The 19,835-nt window shown below is 44.1% G+C and overlaps 1 protein-coding gene across 1 annotated transcript in view; it reads right to left on the reverse strand.

Moving 5' to 3' along the window:
* Positions 1–19,835, reverse strand: part of HSD17B12 (hydroxysteroid 17-beta dehydrogenase 12) — an 80,856-nt gene that overhangs the window by 51,805 nt on the left and 9,216 nt on the right. The window lies entirely within an intron of this gene.

The following is a 19,835-nucleotide window of genomic DNA, read 5'->3' on the forward strand; positions in this document are numbered from 1 at the left end:
TGTGCTCACCAGCACTAGTATGAGCGACTGATCCAGGCATCAGTTGCAAGCTGGGCTTCTGCAGCTTAAACTTTCTCACCTGTGGGTGACTGGATCTGAGTCAAGCTTCAAGTCTTTCTAGGATTCTTTTCCACAAGCTGAGAAGCTGTGAGTGACTCAACATGCCATTAGTTTGACAGATTATTCCCAGGCTCTCGCCACACTAGTAGCTGATCATCCCAGTAAATAGCAATTCCTCCATACAGAAACTGCTTTTCCAACCTCTTTTTGTGCAAGTAAATTAAGCACCACTTTTTTTTTCTCTCTCAGCTTTTTCCTCTCACCGAACCCAACTCCCACACCTCAACATCCTTACATTTTTACCTCTTCTGTCCAACCTGTCATTTACCTGTCTCTGCTCTCACTCTCCGAGTAGCCACAGAACATACTGGATTTTTTCTGTCTGTCCTTTTATCAGATCAGAAGAGCTTGGTTTGTGCTTCCTCTGCTTATCACTGAATGTAGCCATGGCCAAATAACTGGACTTGTTTAATGTTTCAGAACAGTGAACTGGGAGTGTTGGTTTAACTCTCAGGTCAACCTCTATCTGAATGAAAGTCATAGCAGACAGAGGTGCTGAATGGCATTGGGATTCAGCAATAGTATCCCTTTGGAGCACTGGAAGGAGATGTGCTTGCAGATGATTTGATTAGTTACTGCTTGCACATCCCCTCTAACAGCATGCAAACTGCAGCCAGAATATTTCTGTTTGAGTAATAACAGCTAGGAAATGCTGTAACCCTTTCAGTCTCTGTGCCTGCTACCTATAAATAAGTAGCTATAATAACAAAAGATTAAACTGCTGCAAAGGTCCTATTTGAGTTTGAATGGTCCAGCAACAATTCAGGAACAGGCTAGAAATAAAGATCCAGTCATATCCCTGATTTAAGTGAAATTCACAGATGACCACAGATGAAGGTACATGCATATATGTTTATCCCCTCCCTGGTTTCAGGGTTTATTTCCAAGATGACATAACTCCAGCATGATGAGGATATGCATACTGCACACACTGGATGCTCCAGCTGCTAAACAGAGCTCTGGCTGCTGCACTGTCAGTGCCAGGGAATTTTATTGAGAAAACCAAGTATCTGTGTCACACTGCTCTGCCACTTCCTCTCCAGCCACCATTAGGGAAGTGTGAGTGACAGTTCTGGTACAGAAACAAAGCCATGTAAGGAAAGGTGAAGCAAGGGTCCAAATGACCAATAAAAATCAGACTTTAGGGAAGAAATGAAGAATACTTTCCCAGGAGCCCATTTCCTGCAACCAAACTTGGACCAATATTGTTACCCATTCAGCCAGACACACAACAGTCCTGGAGGACAGCGTGATCCCTTTAACAAGCTTCAGTTTCAGCCTTGTTGACCTGGGATTCACATTATGTATTATCATAAAAGTAATTTTTGCTTCAGCAAAACAATGGAGCACACAGGAGTACAGTGAAAACAGTACCAGGACCCCTCTCCATAAGGATCACTACAGTAACTGGACAAGTTCTAAGCTGGGCCAATGTGGAAAACATTCAACTTCAGTGACTTGGTGAAAGGGGTTGTTTCTTTCACCATAGTTAGTGAGGCACCTAAAGAAGAGCCATTCCCTTTACCACTTAGATTGTTTCTTCTCTTCCAACTCAGAATTTACAGACTTAATGGTTTTATTCCCAGATAACAAGCTCAGCATTTCAAAACACTGTTTTCTGACACTGCAAGTTATTCCAGTTCTAGCAGCTGCAGCCAAAAATGCATGCTCCATGAGGCAGGGACTCCAAAAAGCACCTGTAGCCCTTTAAAGGCTTAGTAAAGTACAAGTAGTTTCAGTCAAGGATATTTACTCATTTATTGAATCCATTGCTTAGGTAAATGGTAATGGAATCAGCTGGAGCACGAGACATAAGCTGAAGATCAGGGATTTCTAACTGAAGTGTGAGTAACAGGGTGGTTTTTTTCCCTTTATAAGTCCAAGTTCAAATTAAAATAACCTGTAGTCCAGAGATTCAAGTACCCTCCAGAACAGAATGTGAGAAATTTAACTAAATCTGATGTACATGAAAATTACAAAATCCCATCAGGAAAAAAGCAGTGCTTGAGCCATCACCTACAGAAACAGACTCCTGGTTAATACACATCCCTGTTTTGTTTCTGCTGCAGGAAAAGGCCTCAGGATAGTATGCAGCTAGTTTTTCTTAGAAATAAGAAAAATTATCCTCACAAGATGACACTGAGACCACCATTTAATTAGTGGTTCCATGTGGAGAAGGATAACTATATTCTGCTCCATGCTCAACCATCTTGAAAAACAAACAGCACAAGGACTGCTTTCCAACACCTAACCTAAAACCCCTTTTTTTCAGGCCACACTTCCCTTCCTAAGGCCCTTTGAGAAAAGCCACCTGGCTCAGTTCCCTCCCATTCCAAGCACATGGATTTCCCATCTACAGCTGCACTGGGAGAGGCTATGGAGGTCAGCACCCACAGACTGAGATGGGAAACATGCAGCAGCACAGACCTGGCCTGCTGCTGACCAGTTCAGTCAGCTCTGGTTACTACTCATTTGCTGGATCCTGGTGAGCAGTTTGGAGGGTCAGAAAGGCTGCCCTGACAGGAATCTGCCAGAGCAGAAAGCAAAATTTAGACTTTACATTGTAAAAGCAGGGAAAAGAGGTGGGGTAAAGGCAACTGATAGGACCAACATCACAGAAGTCAATATTCAGCCACCAATATTCTTCCTCCACATTTTAGATGACCTAAAGCTTGTACATTAGGAAGTCACTTAAAATTTTCATATTGATTACATTCATCTCAAGCCTCCATACTGGAGAGAAATGTTGCAGTTTCAACCACTCCAAAGCTGTGTCAGTGTTTAACTAAGTTTCTACTATCAACTTGATGTGCCCAAGCTAGTTTGACTCCAAGTGTGTATTAAAAGCTTTTGAATTCTGTTTCTTCTACAGACTGCCTTCCAACAAAAGTTACAAACTGACTGCAGTTGGCAGAGCTTAAAGAAGGCAAAGCAAGTAGGATAGAAATAAGTTATTGTCTATACAAGAAAGCTGCACCAGCACCTAAGTGTGATTATACACATTTACTCAGTAGTCAGACTAACTGTAGTAGCTTCCCACTTCAGCCATCTGCTGTCTCCAGGAGAGAAGCAAGAAGAGTGCCCAGGCGACTTGTGTGTGAGCCCACCAAGTAAATGTTTGCCTGAATGGAAGCTTATATTGCACCATTGGATAATTTTAGACAAAGAAGTCAACACCCATCTTTGCCTTTTCCCCTGCAACCCTAAAAGTCAGGGGACAAAAAATAAGGGAAGGTATCCAGTAACACAACATACTCTGAGAAGAGTTCACTCCTAATAAATCAATACGTGCACAGGCATTGGGCTGGAGATGTTCTACCCTGTGAAGCCCCCACTGGCCAGTCCTCAGCAGCTTAGGACACATGGTATTTCACAAAATAATTAGGCCTCACCTGGAACAGAGTCCCATCTCAAGAACCCTTTTTTGAAACTAGTATATGCATGACTAGAGAGCTGACATGTACATCATCTTTTTTACGTAGCAAAAAAAGCCTGTCTAAAAATTCCTGTTCTGAGTCAGAGTCCACAAAGCCTGGCCCTAGTGAGTCCAGCACACTGAAAGAAACATCTCTTGCTCTTCTAGGAAACGGCATTTTGGGTAAGACTGGCATAATCACTGTTGTAATCAGTGACAGATGTATGTATGGTAGCATCATCTAGTTCTAGCTTTCATTCCAGTTTTACATAAACAGTCTTATATTCCAAACCCTACACTGTTTGGAGTGGTAGACAAGAAGTTGGAAAGCTGATAAAACTAAAATCATTATTCATGCTAGCCACTAGGGTACACCACCTTAGTATAAATTACTGTGAACCCACCCATGCTTTGGATGCAGTGATAGGGTGCAAAAAGAAACTGCCAATGTAGTATCAAGGTCTCCAAACAATGAGAGCAGTATGGGGCATCATCTGTTCCCACTGCTGGAGGAGGTTACGCCACAATTACCATTGTATATATACAAGTCATCAGTACAAGATCACAAATCAGCAGTTAAATTTTTTATTACAGTATTATCCTTAATATGTCATGTAATCTTTTCCCTAAATCACCAAAATCTACACCTCAGTTCAGTAGAGCATCCTTGTCCTAATGGCTGTGCCAGAATTTTGCTTCCTATGTGGTTGTGGGAAGAGAATAAAGAAAAAACAAACTCACACCTCCCCCCACAGACTTTTCAACTCCTACTTGGAGTTTAACTGCACATCTTTGACCTCTTACGGTGATCTCTTTAATTGAAGATACAGCTATACAGGCACCCACCACAGCCTCTACTACCAGAATAGTTATTGACAGACACAGCTCATTAATTCTCTACACTTTAATACCCCCTAGTCAACTTATTTTCTAATGCTTCATAGCTTTTTCCCATATACAACAGGTATGACGTAGTTCACAAGCACTGGCAACATTTCCTGGCCAGTGCCAAACTGGCAACCCTCGATAAACAAAGTTAGAAAACCTCACCAGTCTGTGAGATGTGTCATCTTGCACTAAAAGGGAACAGCTTTCCTGTAATCAAAGAAGCCATAGACCAAGCCTGTGGCACACATGCAACCAGAGAGTGACTTTAGTCTAGAAGATTAAAATGACCAGTGGTACTTTAGGGGATGAAAATATGGAGGAGTCTCCAGAAGCCTTACATAGGGGTAAATACACAAATGTTTCCAATAGCACCTGCATCCTTCAGAAATCCCACAGTCCATGGCTAAAACGAGAGATAAAGTGCCACCAACAGTGTGGGGAACTCACGTGCTTTTTCTGCTTATAAGCAGTAACTGCCACTAAGTGGCAAATTGCCAGTAATTGCCAAATAAGAGGTCACCAAAAAACATCCACCACCTCCTAAGAGGTACAATAGAGTTGTATTCCTTGCTCATAAAAAAGGGACTGCCATTCCAGAGCCAGGCAAAAGCAGAACCCAGTAGTCACTGGCAGTCTGTTTTGTGACTGAAGTGAGTATTCAAGGCCCAGGGAGAACATTTTACTTGCTTCTCATGCAGCCAGGACACCTTAAAACAAAAGCAAAGACTGGTGCAGTAAAACATGAGGCAGGCATGTAGAAATCATCTCATCTCAAGCAAAGGAGCAAAGACCAGTGTTGAAACAGGGAGAGGGAGCAACAGCAAGCATAGAAAATTCTACTGCAGTTCTGCAGAGCAATCACGCTGAAACAAGATTATAGATTCGTGACTCCCCAACTCAAGGTTAGACTACAGTGAAAAAAAAGCTTAAAGAGATCAAGCCTGCCTTCAGATACAAACACACGTTTTCCACAGCAAAATGAACTTTTGAGATGCCTAATGGAGATAAAGCACAGAATACCTTTATCCATATTGCCTCTAGCAAACAGCACCAGGCATACTCCTTGCAGTGCTTTGACTACCTGCACAATGAAGCCAGCAACTCTTAGGCATGTTCTCTACTCGTCTCTTCAAACTACAAATTCATTTTGGTTCAGCCATTTTCCTGTTTTCATTCAGAAAAGCCCGAGTTTTTAGGCAATCTTTCAGAGTACTGCAGATGCACTCATGCATGTCATTACCTAGGAGGGAGAACTCAGGCCATCAGCAATGTTATTCTCCATAGACAGATGTGGGTCCAGCAATTTGGGAATACACCCTTCCTGTCAAAAAACTAAGCTAACTAACAGATGTCAAGGAGGGTAGCCTAGCTACATCTCCGATCCCCTGAGAAGGGTTCAAATTTGTTTCAAAATGGTCACTGCAGATCTAGTCTGTCTGCAACATCCTCCATTCACACAGAAGAGCCGTCCCTGTCCTGCAAGACAACCCAGATACGAGTGAGGGTCTGTCACAGCTGCAGCACACATCTACATAAACTAGGACCCTCTGTGTATTGCTAAAGCAATGCAGTTGAGAGAAACTTCACTGCACAGCTAACCTTAGCATGGGTTTAAAGTACAGCCCATAAATAACTGAAGACTCGAGATTCTTCTGCTACGAAACACAGAGGCTATATTAAGAATATGACAGCTCCTGGGGAAAACAAAAGCTGGCAAGGGGAGAAAAGACTATCCCTGCTTGGCATCAAGCAGTGCTTCATTTATTACAGATTTATATAAATCACTGGCATTTGACCAATACCAAGCTTCTAGATTATCTCCAGCCAACAAAAGTACTTTAGACTGTGCTGGTTAAAAATATTCTACTTTTTGTCCTCAGCTTGCTAGGAACAGCTATTTTTAGTAAGACTCCAATCAACCTTATCAAAATCAAGCATCAAAAATAGACTGGAGAAACACTGGAAGCATATACTATTTTTAGCTGCTCCATCTATCCCTGCCGTTATCCACAAATTCTGACTGCACAGACCATGCATGAGTGCTTAGTTATTCTAGGCAGATCTTAGTCGTGACCCTTTTTCTCCCTGAACACCTGAATGCAGAAAACACTCGATTGATTAAAGATTAATACAGCCGCAAACCATGACAGCTGCCTTTCGTCTGAGTGCTTTTGGGGAGGGGGAGAATACAGGATGACAGAGAGCTTGCATCAGTATTCCTCTTGGGGATCCATTACATGGAAAGAAAATTGCTATTTCAATTCCCTTTTGTTGCTAAAAATAGCAGCCCCAATTGATTCTAGCAAACAGGGCACCGGCTTAGCAATGCCAAATTTAGAAACCACTGAAGTCCCAAAGAGTGAACGCTAACGCAGTCTAACACATGCCAGCTCATATTTAACAAAGAACAAAGAAGATAAGCATGCCGGCTGCAAGTTAATAAGACAGCAGCAACTCCCTGCATTTTTATTAAATAAAAACAGAAAACTGTCTGCAAAAAATAAGAAACTTCACATCTATTCTCAATTTAACTGCTGAAATAGGAAGCCTCAACAGAAAGATCTGTACCCAAGCTGGAATCCTAGAAGTACATTCTTTTTTTTTTTTCATATAAAGGGTTTTTTTCTGCACAGAGGAGCTAACACCTAATGGCCAGGCTTTGAAAAGACAGGCTACAGAAAAAGGTTCAATTCCCAAAACTAAACACTTACGTGGTAACAGCTTGTGTCTAGGAGCTAGGATTGTGGGTATATTCTATAAATATCCCAGCACTGACAAGTTCCTATTTCACCCAGAACTACAGCAAGAAAGTGTTTTGGGCAGTGCACTCTGAAGATTCTTTATATTTGAGAACTAGAAGCAATCTAGAAATCTCTACAAGTAAAGCACACTGAAGAATTCATGAAAGTCACACTCAAGGCTTAAGCAACTCCAGTTCCAGTTGCCTCTATGGGAACTCTCCCAGTTCAAGCTGGTTGTCTTTTATGCACTCAAACTCCACTCTTTGCTGTGAGGTCTTTTTTTCCTCTTAGTCAAGGGCTGCTGCATTATGGACATGGGAGTCTGGAAGGAGAGTGGGAATTCTGTTATCCTGTTCAGAAGCCCCCACCCCTCATCCTTTGCTGCTTTCAAGCCTTTTGATCCAGAAAATGTCAGGTGAAACCAAGATTGCCCTGAATTAAACTTTCTGCAGTAGCAAGTAAATTGTTCAGATCACCTGCTCAAGCCAGTTCAGGTTGAGTTAAGCATTTGCAAAGGCTACGGCTGCCTTGTGCTCTGTAAGACACTACAGTACGAGTTACTGCATAGCATTAATATTCAGCAAAAACAACTTCTCGTTTGTTCATCGCTCTGAAATACGTGACAGATGCTGACTGTCACAGCAAGCACGACCAGGCCAAAGAAACACATGCATAGAGGTCATTCAAATTACCATTTCTGGTTCTTCCTGCCTCTAGGAGGGGGTGAATACAACACAAACATTTTAGAGATCAGATAGCTCAGGACTGGCACCATCTGAAGGCTTTCAGTGTGTTTGCCACTGAAAACATGCACAGATAAGTCACTTTTCTGAGAAGAAACTAAGCAGCCAGAAGAAGGGCCTCTGGGTTTAGAGCCTGCAGTGCTGAAAGAAGACTCTACATCAGAAGTCACTAGAAGAAATTTGAGATTTTTTTTCCTCTTTCACTAAGTATTTGTAGCAGGCAGAAAAATAAATTCCAGTTAGCGACGTGGCCACAAAGACCCAACACTTGCAAGCAAAAGAGGATAACAAGTGATCCTGGCAAGCTGTGGGCATTTTCATTTCAAGTCAAAGCTATGCAAGGTGTCAGAATAATTGTGAGCATAGAAAAAGTAGCGACTGGTATAAAATGCAGCACTAGATCCATTTTTAATCAAAAGGCAAACTGTATCTAACCTCTAAAAGGTATGATCTATTTAGACAAGAATAATGCTCCAGACCTACCAGCAAGCAAAAGAAAATAATTTTATATGATGAAACATAAGTATCTTAGAATATCATGCAGGGCTGCCTGGGGAGTCATCTACAATGGTTCAGACCAAAACCAGACTTGTATCAGGATAAAAGCAAGTGACTAGTTACACTCCTCCGAGACTGATCTCAACACAAATCCTGTTCAGCACTGTTACTAGTGACCACCACACAAAGAAGGAAATGCTTTATGAATGTCACAAACAACCTAGTTCTGGAAAAGGATCTCAGTGTCACACTGCAAAGAATTACATGGGTCTACAGACCACAGGAATAAAACATAATATTGCCAGATATTCAAGATACGCACTTGAGACTAACTCGGTTTAGAGGTGAGGTGACCATTGTAAGGAAGGGAAAAAAAAGTATCTGGTCTTTCTATCTAAGGTATCAGTGTCTGCATACAAAATTGTCTGTAAATTGTCCTTCTGATGCAGCTATAAAGACAACTTACATAACCACTGAGGTGCCTCCTATAGTAATAGGAAACAATAATATATAAAGTAATTTAAATGGGAACAGCTGCAAAAAAGAATTTTAAAAAAGGGCTGCTAAGATGATTTAGAGTTAGCTGTTCTGGGACATGAGTTTTAAAGGGTTTTGTTTGCTCTTCACAAGCTTCCACAGAGTAATCACCAGAAAAGGAAAAGTTTAGGCTAACATTGGGAAGACAATATAAGTTGGTTGTTTGCAACCAACTGGAAATCACTATATCTCAAAGAAGGAAAAAAAACCCCATTTCTGACTCTGAAGAGCAGAATAAGAGTAAGGAACCTGACCTGCTGGAGATCTGAGATATGGGTCAAGCCAGAGCTAACTCTGGAAACAGAGCTACAAACTTGGAACAAGAATCTGTTCATTACTATCCATTTAATGGATCAGACAGAAAATGGGAAACAAAATAAGCCAGACTGCAATTTTTTTTTTTGATACATTCTGTCGAGTGCATGGTTCTACATATCCTCAGGCTGTCAGAGGGAATCGCAGAAATTATCCTTCCTCCCCCACCATCTCAACATACAATTTGACTTCCAGAGGGTGTCTGTTCATCTCTTCATGAGAAAGAGGCTAGCTGCAGCTAGAGATACAAAACAAAAACAATATGTGAGTCAAACACACTGTGGTCCTAACAGAGCAGAGACTCTGGTTCCATGAAGCACTGGAACTGGGAAGGGGTTCCCTCTTGAACCTCATATCCTGCTAGCAGTAAGTCAAATCATCTTACTCAAGCACCTCCCTATTCACAGTGAGGACACCAGTATCCATTTGGGGCATGAAAAAAACCAACAGCACCCTGCAATGGCTTTTTAAAGATCAGACCGTGGGCATGAAATTGGTGCAGTGCTAAATACAACCTTTTCTCTGCACCTTTGAAACACTGTTTGACCTTTCACAGCTTCACGACTAGGACCTGAATTATTTGCAGTTATACAAAACACAGTCTTGAAGAAATTTCTAAATGAAGCTTTGGGTTTATTTCAAGCATAATGCATCATTCTGTATGAGCTTGGCACATCTAATGCATCGGGTCATTAGGGGAAAAAAAATCCATGTTAGCAATCACCTGTTCCTTTGCCTTTGCACACATCCAACCATTTTACTGGAAGCAAAGGGGAAAAAAACCCAACACAGTGTAGACAAGCTTTCTCACAGTATCACATTTTATCCCAAGAACAAATCTTCCAGCTCAGAACAGAGATGCAACCAACCCAAGACTTTGGTAGTGGTCAGCAAGCGGTACTGAGGGGAGATTTTGAGAAGTCAAGTATAATGATACCTCTCCAGGATGCTCCTCCTGTCTCCATCTTGCAGCCCTGCACTTTAGTAAACAACAGCTGGTGATCTTGGACAAATCCACATGAGATAAAGCTGTTAAGGTATTTTAGAATAACTTTTTTTTTTTAATCCATGTAAACCTTTAGCATGTAGTACAGACTGTAACAAGAAGCCACCCAGGTGAACTATATCCTACATGGGACAGTATCATCTCCTCCTATTCTTTTTGAAACTCATCTGTTAGTTTGGATTTCTCCACTACCTCTTGATCATGGTAAGCCAATGACACTCATCACTTTGCTTTCACTTTGCTTAACTTTCTCTCTGTCCTTTAAATTGATGTTGTGGATTTTCAGGTTATTTTATATATTACTGAACAAGTAAATCTAATGGATAAAACAAAATTTGTAAGATTAGATATTTAGGAAACCCTTTGATGGAAGCCTCTATCAGAATCCCCTTGGACTACAGGTTTGCAGGCTGAAAATTTAATTTTAAAAATTAAGTACATTTAAAATACCAAAGTAACCATATTCCACATAACAGAAAAACCATATTCCTTCCCTACTCCCAGAATTAAGAGCTTCATTTCAAAATGCAAGTTACAGAGTAGAATTTCACTGCATCAACAATACACCAAAAGTAAACAAACTGGGAAGCACCAAAAGACTATGGAGACTCTCAGGAATATATTTTCAAAACACAGCCTGCCAGCTTTCAGCTAAAAAGCCCATCCAGACCTAAGCAGCTCACCCAGAACCACTGGGTGCCTCCATATGGAGCCTTCTGTGCTCCTGAAAAGCTAAGAAATGCCTTGAAGTCATACATTCATCCAGCCCTACTCTCACCCAACAAACCTCCTTGCAGCAAGCCCCTGAAAATGAAAGCAGAGAGCTGCTGCCTCATCTCTTCTTCCTGTAACACTCCTTCCAACTGGATATCATTACCCTTTATGATATTATAGGTCTAGTCTCCAATCCTTAGCCAATTATTTACAGTGTGGTTTCAGTCCCATCATAGTCAAAACAGATGTAGGAAATCAAACACATGGGTTACTTAATTTTTTCTGGAATACCACCTACCACTTTACTTTCTTCTACAAAGCCACTTCCTTAAGGTTTCCAAATTCTGTTATGCAAAAATTAAAATATTCCAAATTTAGGGAGGGATGATACAAATCAGGACAGCTACTTAGCTGTGCAGAAGCAAAAACAAGTTTTAACCCTGAGAAAGTGCTGTATTAGTTCATGTAGCAGAAATATGATTAGGCATACCTTTGATAGGCTATCGTTGATAAGCAACTTTTTAATTACAGACATTTAAAGAGTTTACAAGTCACACTATAAGCACAATATATTATCTCCCATAAACAAATGTGCACAATTGTACCCAAGAACCTTCCTTAGGAAGATGTCAACCTACTACGTCTCTACAAATATGATCAAAATCTTACCCATTTTCTCCCTCTTAAAGCAGGTTTAGCAGGTATGGATATATAGTTTAGGCATATTCAATCTCCACTTCTAACTCCAAAAGTATCAGTAACCAACCATTCTTAAAATTTTATTGCTCTTGTACTTGAGAATACCTTCTATTACTTGTCATAAGCTTGGCCCTGCCACAACAAGCCATCTTAGGTACCAGTGCTCCAAAGACTTCAAAAACTTTTAAAATTATAAATAAAACTAATCAGGATAGCGTTGACTTAGACCTTCAGTTACTAGTATAGTATATTCACCCTTTTTTCTTGTTTCTCTCAGTCCCCTGTGAGCATTTGAGACCACATGATTCAGGAAAAGTCTTAGTAAGCAGCCAGACCACTAGAAAACCCATCACCTGCACAGGTGAGTCCTCCCTGGGTTACAAGCTATCCCTGCTCCAGCAGCAAGTTGTCCCTGGCTTCCACCGCCCACAAGCAACAACTCTTCTCCAGCACAGAGCTGAAGAGCCACTCCCCTCACTGCTACAGAAAGATTCCCGCCTTTGAGTTCAGGGGAAAAAGGGAGGGGACATCAGCTCTACCAATTGTTCAGATGACAACACTTCCCTGCCAACCCAGAGGCTCTTCAAGGACACAAAGAGCAATTCTTTAAGGAAGCCTCAGGTTTTCTACTCATAAACAGGACAGCTGCACTGTGGAGGTTCTGAAGTCCAGCACCCTAGAAAGCAACTGCAATGTGGCACTCCTGCCATGCCATGGAATTTGTGCTGCAGATTCACACTTAGTGAGTTACTACCTCACCATCCAAAAACTGTGCGGCTTTGAGCCCCTCCTGCCAGGCACTAAACAATTCTAAGTATTACACACCAGAAGAGATCTCCCATTTTCTATTGTTAGAAGTCAGCTGGCCCATATCCATTTATTGCAAAGAGACCTTGAATAGCTTCTCCCAGAAGCAATTTTATACCTGACCAGCACCCCAAAACCATACATGAAACTATTTCTCCACAGCTCTGCCATGTGGGGGTATTTTGGGGCAAGCAGAGAGGGCAGCTGAGGTGACCAGTCTGGCAGGAGGCTGGTTTTGCCCAACCCATGCCTTTGCTGCTTGCACCAGAGCAGTTCACCCTCTGCAGACAATAAGCAAAGCTGCGTAAGCAGCCGAGCACAGAAGATGAATGAACTGTGTGACGCTAAAGATCTGTGAATTGAAAAATCTAATGCATGAATTAAAATCTGTACCCTCGTTCCCCCTCTCCCTTTCCCCCCAAAAAAGAAATGTATATAGCAGAACATAAAAGGAGAAATAGAGAGAGGTGGAAAAACGTGGTCTGACACATTTAAAAAAAATTGATGGCCTGTCACCCAGACGCTGATGAATATTTTTTACAGGATAAAAATGGCAACCTAGAGTCTAAAAATAAAATGCTGTGCTGCAGACCTGTCTGGTTCAGCAACACCACTGGAATACAAACACACCCCTTTGCTGGTAATTCTTGACTAAGATTTCAAAATAAGAGAAGGAAAAAAAGCACTGTATAATATATATTCAATTTTCAAGAGAAGGGATTTGGGGTTTGTGGGGTGTTTTTTTAGTAAGAATTCAGATTAGCCTTATATTTCACTTGCATTGTGTAACTGCCAATAAAAAAAAAAACCTGCAAAATTTTAAGTGATTGATGAGAAGAGCAGAATACCTCAAGCTGCACAAAGCTATTTTTTTTCTTCCCCTCCCCTGTCAATTACAATATAAGAATATATTTATCAGTGCCTTTAAACTGTAAATTCAGTAAGCTTAAAAATGTATTTTTAGAATCATGCTGCAGACAGAACTGTGGACAATGCTATTTTGAAACTCACCCCACCCTCAGAGACAGAAAATAAAACCTTTTGCTTCATTCTCTATCACAGTTCAGATTAAAAACGTGCTTAGCTGAGAAGTAAAAATGACTGAACATCATTCACAAGAAGCACTAAATTCTCAAGACTATCCACACTGCAGACAGGCTGCCTTATGCAGTATAGATGCTATTTTTAGCAAGTGATGCAATAGCTGCAAGGGCTCTCCCAGAACCTTTAATTTATGAGCCCAAGCCATACTAAAACGTGTTTCAAGATCCCTAATATCCCTGCACTGTCACCTTCCCATTCTCTGCACCAGCCTACTACCCACACAAGTCACTCCTTTTTTAAGTTTCATCTTCCAAGAAAGAGAAAGATTCTGCATGTGAAGAGAAAATCTGTATCTATAAATTCGTCAGCAAACACACCTGATCTGCAGTGTATATGAAAACTAAGTTACACAACACTGTACAGAGATTTTCTGACCTCTTGGTTTTCTATTGAAATACAAAGCAGCTTGGCTTCCTTGCTGATTTTGTGTGAAGACTTTGAAAAGCCCACTAAGCTAATACATCTAATCCTTCCCCAAGCTGTTTCCATTCTTGGAGATCTTTTCAGAAGTTCTTGTGTCTAACAGACAACTGTTAAGACACATTTCTGCTAAGTGACTGTTTCAACAGCTAAGAATTCTAAAAAACAAGAAGAGTTCCTGAAATGCTAGGGCTTTTAATTTTTTTTTTTTTAATAGAATAGGGATTTTCCAGCCCTTTGGATCTGTGGATCCTTTATGTTCTGCAATAGCCATGTGGACCTCCATGTAACAGAGTCAAGCTTACTGGTAAGCTTTGCACTGACCCCTTTTAAATTCTAATTCCATCTGCTCCCTCCCAAAACCCCCAGAGTTAATCCCAAAATCAGAACTACCCAAGCAATGACTTTTGTTTAACTTCCTACCTCCAGGGGCCCAGGGGAGGGGACACCATCCAACAGTTCTAAAAAAGCTTTTATGTTTTGATTGTGTGGTCACAGATAAAATATATTACGAGTGTGCTATATAAATCCATGATTTATATAGCACACTTGCTGCCCTGCAGAGTTTTGAATCCTTTGCTTATTAACACAGGCAGGGGACATATAAGAGCTCTTACCTCCTATTTCATACCATCCATTTATCAGTCATGGCTAGCATTTAAGGCTCAGGAGAAATTCCTGTATGTGTATCACATTCCCAAGTTTTACACCTCAGCTCCCATAGTGCATTAACAGATTGTGGGAGAACAGGTATAGAGATGGCTCTGGGCACAGCAAAAGCATTTGCTTTGTGTAAGGATAGCTCCAAGATCTTCCCTCTTCATGAATTCTCATCATGCCATGTGCCACCCAAGAAAAACAGAAGTAGGAAAGCTTGACAAAACTTCTTGTTTGAAGCAGCAAAGGTCTGCCTCCACACCACCCACACAATGTATGCCCTTCCTCCCTCACCAACACAAGCATAGGGAAGCCAATGTCAGCAGAATTTGTAATATCTCCAGGCTAACTGAGAAAAAGGATCCAACTGCAAAGGGGTGAGACTTAGAGATTTCATTCAGAAGCTCTCTCTTCTCTGAAATCCTAACAGCTCAGAAGTAGAACAGAAATTGAGCAGGAAGACACCCAGTGATATTTTATTCATTTTGGCTGGAAGCAACATTAAAACAAGCTGTACGCTGAGAAGGTAGCCTTAGCTCCAGGGACACAGAGGCATGAAAATAAGGATTCTGCAGAACAGCTGAATTGGAAACAAAACTCATGCCCAAACATGTAACCTGCTCAAAAGTAAGGAAGTTGAAGTACAGAGACTTCCATATCTGGTACCCCTAAACAGCAGGATGGGAAGCATCACACTGGGAATTTTTCAAGGCCTTGTGAAGGTATCAGGAGGATAACAACTGCAGAATGCAAGTTCAGGCCCTTCAATGTATATACAGTAGAAAATAAGTGGACAAATGTACATCAGCTTCACTCCAGCACAGCAGCAGCAATGACAAGCCAGAAGAACAGATCAGTTTCCATAGCCAGTTCCTCATGGTTTTACTGGGACTAAGTAAGAGCACAGCGGCCACATAATATGTGTCCCATTAGACAAAGAAGTAAGAAACATTAGTGTCATAAGAGGCTGAAAGAGCTGCTCCCATTTCACCCAGCCCACTGCTCCTCACTTGAGGCTGCAGAACTGGGGGACTGCAGGACATTCACAATCCTTATTACATCTGTAGGCAGCTTGGCTAGGATAAATGAAACTAATGTGACAACTACAGGTGAAAGTCTCCAGCACTTAAAATGGATAATAAAATGGAAGGGTTTAGAATAAGAAGCCACCTGAGCTAATTAGCAAAGCAGTTCACATTAAGCAAGAACCAAAATCATATTGTTTAGAGACAATACTGGATCTCCTAGTAGAATCTTATGTTTCTGTTTTCATGACTGGCAACAGCTAAAATTTTAGGTCACCCAAACCATCCGTTCCCAAGGACAAAAAAAGTGAACTGGACCATTTAAGCTGACTCTTGCTATCCAAGACACAAACTACCACCAAATACAACCCCTTTCTTCCTTCTCCCTGGCTGCTTTGGAATGAAGAATCTGTGGAATCTTACTCAAACCAACTGCTAAAGTAGCTCTTTTGGGGAGAGAGGAGAACACCCCTCAGGGTGTCCCCTTTCGCAGGTTGAAGCACAACTGCACATACACCAAGATCCACAACAAGCCTTCAATCATCTTTATGCTATGCTAGGAATGGCTCTAAATCTCTTGTAATTCCTAACTCTAAATAACACCTTTATCTCTGTTAAAAAGTGGAGCCCTCTCAGACATACTGGAAATAAGTTCCTCATGCCTTGTTAGAGGCAAAGATGGCTTCAGGATCATATTTTGTAGATACTGTTTTTTTAAAAATATGCAAAGATGAGCACAGATAAAAGATGCCATAGCTGACAAGCCTTTATTCTTTATTCTATCAAGATCCTATAAAGGTAAGCCTTACAAATGTAGAGAAGTAGCACTAGAAGAATTTAAATTTCTACTGCCTTTGAAAATTACCTAATTAGGATGAGAAACAATCTACTCAAATAGATGGTTCATACAAACAACAACAACCCCTAGAAATTAAGGTTGTTGGAAGCCATTAAACTTATCTTCCAAAGACACCCTGCCTACCACGAGTGTGAGGTACTCCACAGTATGCTGTTTCTCAAGCCCACATTTTGCATTCTAGCCTTTGCACTGGAAGGGGACACAGAGGGGCAGCTCTGTTTAAACTGGAAGCGACCCGATCACGTCGCTTCCGTGCCCCGGAGCCGCCGTGAAGCCCAGCCCGAGCCGCACCTGGGCGAGCAGGACGCCCTCGGTCCGCACCGAGCGCTCCCGGCAGCGCCCTCTGCCCGCAGCCGGCGCGGCGGCGGCAGCGGCGAGCGCGCCCGGCTGCTCAATCGAGCCCAGCCCCACCATTCATAAACACGGGGGTCGCGCAGCACTGAGAGGCGACTGTGCGGTGCCGGAAACCCAGCCAATCTGAACGCCACTCTGTATTTTTTGACCCTAAAATATATATACAGTTTCAGCTAAAATGAGCATATTTGGTAATTACTGCTCCACAGAGGTCCCTTCCGTCCCACGCTCTTAATTACGTTCGCTTTAATTAAGTATTTCTATCCATCCGCCGGGGGGAGGGGGGGAAGGAGATGAATAATGTTAACACGCCCAAGTTAATCAACTTAGAAGGCAACAGTTGTCTCATGAGAAATACCCTCGATAAATTACCATAAAGCATTAGGGAGACTCTTACGTTAAAGCGCTCTAGAAATCCTTGACTGTTTTTATGTATCGGCACTGTTTGCAATAGGTGTTTGGCTTAAAGATTTAAGGAAGAACTCGGGCAACACTGCCTTTGCCTTCCCGTTTCTAAATAAAGAAACGCCCACCGATGCCTTCTATATTTCACTCCAAGCCCTTGAAAACTTGCAGTATTTCCCCCGGTGGAAAACTCCCCAGATTTTCCCATAGAAATGAGGCTCCCACCAAGCCTCCTTAAATGTTTCAGCTACGATTGATTCGGTGCACTTTCTTCTCCCTGGCAGAGCAGGGAGGCAGAGGAAGCGCCCGCGGGCACTGCGTGGGCTGGCGCAGGCTGCCCGGCCCCGCTGCCGCACGTGGACTAGCCAGTGTCCCCGGCAGTATCCCTGTCACGCGAGGCGGCCGCGCATCCCCGGGCCCGGGATGGCGGCTCCCACGGAGCGGCGGTGAACGGCGGCTCCGCCGATCCCCTGCCCGCCCGGGAAACTTCGGGAGGAGAACACGGGGAGCGCTCCCCCGCCGCCGCCCGGCTCTCGGACGGGGCAGCCCGCCGCCCCTCGGGGCGGGAAGCCAAGGGCGCCCCGGGAGGAGCGGCAATGCGGGCGGGGAAAGCCATGCGCTCCCGGCAGGGCTCACAGTGGCTGGCCCCACCGCGGCCCCGCAGGGTCTGCGAGCCGGCCACCGTGATGGCCCCAGGCGCTTCTTAAGCGGAGCTGAGGGAGCCCGTTATGTCACCGGTTAGGTAACGGCGCGGGAGCCGCCGCAGTGACGGCACCGCTCCCCCTCCTCCTCCGCCCCCTCCCGCCGCGGCCAGGGCGGCTGAGGTGAGGCGGCATTAACCCTTGTCGGGGCCGGCGTTCCCCCGCGGGCAGTGGATCCCCGGGAGCGGGGCGGGCTTCCCCCGCCGCCCACCGGAGGCAGCGGGGCCGGTCCCGCCGGGAGGGCGGCGGGGCGGCCCCGAGCGCCCGCACTTCGGCGCGCCGTGCGGGCCGGCAGGGGGCGCTGCTGCGCCGCGGCGGGAGGGCGGGGGCGGACAGACGGACGGACGGCCCGGGAGCGCCGGCGCCCTGCAGCTGCTGCTCCGCGCCCACGCGTGAGGCCCGGCGTGCCAGGAGCACGTCCTATTCCCGGACACTGATCCCAGCACGCCCGCGTCACGGCGCAGGGTGCGATCAGCCCGATACTAAGCATGCACGATCCCGGAGTGCTGGATCCCCGCTGCCTCCGACAGGAGCAGCGCGGAGCCACCAGCGCCCCCAGCCCGGGCCAAGCTGGGCTGAGGCCCAGCCGAGAGCATTCCCCGCTGCCGCCTGCCCCGCGGGTGTCCGCAGCCGGCCCGCACACAGGATCCACCCGCAGCAGAGAAATCGCCCTTAGCTCGTGGCCAGCAGCCCTGCGTGCTTCTATCCCAAACACAGGGCACCAGGGCACACACGCCCGGCAGAGGGAAGGACCTCCGGGCCAGCCCACACTATGCAAGGATTTCAGGTCCTATTGAGCCCCGGCTCCATCAGGGAACACTGGCACAAGCACAGCACTACTCACCTTGTCTTTAACATGCACCATGTCCCTGACAAAGTGGAGACTTCTATGGAGAGTTAAACGAAAAATGCCTCCCCTATCAAGGTCCTCCACAACCTCTTTCCAAGGTCTTCATTGCAATCTCCCCAATGCCTTTTTCATTTACAGAGTCCACTCAAGCAAGTGGTGACAGGACTCTTCAGCTTGTCCCAAGCAAGGAAACCAGCAGCCATGGCTTGGAAAAAAAGGTAGCTCAGAGGAATTTTCAGCAACATCCCCTATCCACAGATGCAATGCTATAAAGGGAGAACAGCCTCCACCAATTGCCAGGATGCTCTGGAAAGCAGCATGCTCAATAGGTTTGTACCCCTCTAGCTCCCTGTACTTTAGATACCAGCCTGTATCCATGACTTTAGATACCTCCTGCCCCATCTCTCCTCTACTTGCTGCTTTCCTTCATTTTTGACATCCCATTCTTGCAGCCCTCCTATCCCAACTTCTCAAGGACTCTTTGATTTAGAGAACTTTATAGGTTCCACAGCAGAAAAGGTTTTCACAACCTTAGTGCTTCCCCAACTCCTCTTTGAGTGGGACTGGGGGCCAGCAATTGAACTTCTCTCCCCAGTCCAAGAGAAAACCCTCCTTTAGAAGTCAGACACCAGAAAAGCAATGGAGGTCATTCTCACCACATCTGCATAGACTGATCTTGGCACCTTCAGTCCACTGATCAGAACCAGACTGATAAAGCAGCTTTATTATCCACAGATCCTTCTTCTCTCTGTTTAAAAAGACCCCTCAAAATTGAACAAAGCTCCCCCCCTGCCAATGGGACCTGTTCCAGCATTCCTACTGCTCTCCTTCAGGTCCGTAAACCTTTCTTAGCATGCAGACAGCCAGTGCCACCTCACCAAAGCACTGCTGTCCCACAAGCACAGGACAAACACAGCTGGGGCACAGCATAGCCTGGTTAGAGGCTGAGCAGCCCACTGCACAGGCAAACTGTCAGA

This window comes from Agelaius tricolor, unplaced genomic scaffold, assembly GCF_023055355.1.
Source record: "Agelaius tricolor isolate 1412-34295 unplaced genomic scaffold, bAgeTri1.0.p SCAF_5, whole genome shotgun sequence".
Classification (NCBI taxonomy): Eukaryota; Metazoa; Chordata; class Aves; order Passeriformes; family Icteridae; genus Agelaius; species Agelaius tricolor.